We start from the raw sequence: 3,652 nt of genomic DNA, 5'->3' as shown, positions 1-3,652 counted from the left end.
CCCTGGCCGGCCCTGGCAGGGAAGAGATTTCTCCTCAGGTCCAACCTCCCCTGGTGCAACTCGAGGCCGTTTCCTCTTGTCCTGTCCCTTGTTCCTTGGGAGCAGAGCCTGACCCCCCCCGGCTCCAGGCTCCTGTCAGGAGCTGTGCAGAGCCAGAAGGTCTCCCCTGAGCCTCCTTTGCTCCAGGCTCAGCACCCCCAGCTCCCTCACCACTTCTCACAACCCAGCCCACAACACCCAAGCCACCACAGCTACAGCTAGATTTAGAATGGAAAGGGGAACAAATCACTGACACCCACCCTCCTCAGCAGCAAAACACACACATGTCAGTCCCAATAGAAAGGTGAGGGGACACACTCCACTGAACAATGTTTTGACATTTTGTGCAGGCACACAGAGCTCTTTGAAACTAAACTCTTCCTTAGCAACGCCTGACAACACATTCTGTTTTGAACTAACAGGAAGGCGAGCAAATTTTAACACTGAACTACAAGATGCACACAGGTAGTGGCCAAGAGGCCAAAAATATTAATGCAGAATTTAAAAAAAAGATGTAACAAAAGATAAATATATATTTTGGACATTTTAGTGGCAGGAGATCAAGTTTCTTTCAGGAGCTTGATCTCCAACTAAACCAGCACTAAACTACCAACAACAAGGCCAACTACAAATACTCTGGCTTACACAACTGTAGTGGACAGCCTCACACAAGACAGGACAGGCTGCAGAGCCCCCAGCTGCTGTTTAATTACATGGTATTGCTAATAAAGTAATCCTGATGCAACCTCCCCTTCTCATTCTCTTCTGTTTCCCATGTCCCTCCAGCCCTCAAACCCCTGGAGTTTTCTGTCTCCACAGTTCTCACCGAGCATGGAAACCAGTCACGTGTGCAGGGGGTCAGAAACTCAGCACTCCCCTTTATTTACAGGGTCTGGGACAGGGAAAGACAGGGCTAATCCCAGTATTTGGGTCTCCCCAGCCACTGGTTGGGAAGATCTCTCTGGCAACAGCACTCAGGAAGGATGTAAGGGAATGTACAGGAAGGAAGCCACGGCCACCAAAAGGAAAAGTCCAACAAAGAAGTGGGCACATGCTAAACTTCTCTATCCCATGGAACAAGCAATGAAGCTCTCAAGTAAATAAGTTTATTTTCTCTCTTTCTGGTACAACAACCACTCTTGATAGTTTATTGGAAACTCCAGCAAACTTTGCAGTAAGATTACAAACCAAATCATCACAGTTCTCCATGCAGTGAGTTTTTAAACTCCCTGCAGAGGAAATGACCACAGCCAGGGGGGCAGCATGAGAGGGTTGTGGCATCAGCATTCCCACAGCCAGGCCACCATCCTCTTCAGCCACAAACTAGTGGGCCACCAAGCAGCTTCTGGGTTGTTCCCACTTCCAAAGGTGACACAGAGTCACTTGTGGTGCCCAGTGGGGGGGAGCAGTTCTGTGGTGGCCAGTGCAGGCACTTCAGGCCCTGGATGAGCTGTAAGGGCACACAGAGCAGCAGACTCCTGCCACAGATGGGGCTGAGGCCATCACGCCAGGCTTAGTGCTAAGGATGAACTTCAAGAGCTGCAGCCCACGTGCCCTTTTTGGACAATCTCATGAAAAACAAATTTCCCTGAGATGTCTACTCAGTGCTAACTGGGAATCCTTGGCCTACAGCAGCAGTGCAGGAAACTTCACCTCATTTTCTTCCTTCTGTTGCTATTTTAGGATCATAGAATCATGAAGGCTGGAAAGGAGCTCTAAGATCATCACATCCAACTGTCAACCCAACACTATCAATGACCACTAAACCATGTCCTGAAGTACCACTTCTACAGGTTTTTTGAACCCCTCCAGGGCTGGGGACTCCAGCACCTCCCTGGGCAGCCTGGGCCAAACCCTCACCACTCTGCCAGGAGAGAAATTCTTCCTCAGATCCAAACCAAACCTCCCCTGGGGCAATTTCAGCCCATTTCCTCTCATCCTATTGCTTGTTACATGGGAGAAAAGACCAACCCCCACCTCACTCCAGCCTCCTGTCAGGAGTTGTAGAGAGCCAGAAGTTCTCCCCTCATCCTCCTCTTCTCCAGACTGAACACCCCCAGGTCCCTCAGCCACTCCTCACCAGCCATGTTCCCCACACCCCTCCCCAGCTCTGTTCCCCTTCTCTGGACCCACTCCAGCCCCTCAAGGTCTTCCGCATCCTGTGGAGCCCAAAATTTACCCCAGCACTCAAGCTGTGGCCTCCCCAGTGTCAAGTCCAGGGGCTGATCCCTGCCCTGCTCCTGCTGGCCACACTAGTGCTGATCCAGGCTGGGATGCTGGTGGCCTCCTTGGCTACCTGGGGACACTGCTGGCTCCTGTTCAGCTGGCTGGCCACGGGTACCCCCACTGGATGAAAGAAAACATCAAATTAAAAGGAATGGGCTGCTACAGAGACATGCTGCATTGAAACCAACCCTGTGCCCACTTCTTCCAGCCTCCCAGAGGGGCTTTCCACGTATGGGATTCCTACACGGACACATACAGCTGCAGCATGGAACAAGTTCTTGTTTATAATGTGACATACTTAATATTTTATGATAAAGCAACCAGTGCTATGGAAACATAAACATATCTGGCTGTGTTTGTCAGACAAACCTGAATAGAATTTCCTAAGGCAAAACATTGCCCTGGAGCACTTGACACTTCACAAAGGCCTGTTATAAACAATGGAAGTTTCAGTTTACTTAAAATTATTAAACATCTTTTCTAATGGAAAAGTATTAGGCAATGAAAAGCCCGAGTTCCTCATCAGCTTTCAAGCAGAAGGGCACTACAGCAAGGAGAAATAAACATTCACATTTCTCAGATATTATTTATGCTTCTAAAAGAGACTTCTCCACCACCATTGAACACACACCTTTCCCTTCTTGCTCCACACACAGCATTTAAAGATTTCCTTTGGTACACACACTTCATAAAGCCACAACCTCTGCCCTGTCCATCTGTCAGCCTGTCCCATGAAGAGCCCTAAGCCACACACACACAGTTACAATCACTCCTAAAACTCCCCGTTCTAAGTGAAACGTCAGGAAAGGTTTGTGGCAGATGCAGAGCACTACAGGGATACGCACAGCCCTCACCTGAAGGCCACATCAACGTGGAAGAACCGTTCCTCCACTCCACAACCGGCCGCGGGGCTGGGAGAGCCGATGGGAGAGTTCTCAGTGTCAAACCGCGCGCTCTCTGCACACATGGCAAAGCTCTCGGCGTGTCACACGGCTGTTAACAAACACAGCCCCCCTCGCACGCTGAGTGATGGGAACAGCTCTGCAGAAGGGCATTTCAGCCCCCAAGCCGCTGGCACAGTGAAACTCAAGGCGGGCAAGGTCGCGGCACTGCAGGCCCTGGGTATGCCTCCCCCGGCCCATTCATTCCGGGCAGGAGCCGTCCCGCCGGCCGCGGAGCTCCGCGCAGAGACAGATTTACCGCGAAAAGCTTCGACCTTCAACCGAGGGACTAACCAGAGGTCAAACCCGACCCTCCGCTACCGGATGGAGGGTAAGGCAGGGCCGGGTCGGGGAGAACAACCCGGGCGGCGTGGGGAGCGGGCCCGGCGGGGGTCGGTGCCCGCAGCCAAGGTCACCTTGCCAGGCCCAGGGCGGTCCGGCTCCTT

Source organism: Merops nubicus, unplaced genomic scaffold (genome assembly GCF_000691845.1).
Source record: "Merops nubicus isolate BGI_N331 unplaced genomic scaffold, ASM69184v1 scaffold8760, whole genome shotgun sequence".
Taxonomy (NCBI): Eukaryota; Metazoa; Chordata; class Aves; order Coraciiformes; family Meropidae; genus Merops; species Merops nubicus.
The sequence above is the reverse complement of the archived record's forward strand: the minus strand, read 5'-3'. Positions refer to the sequence as shown.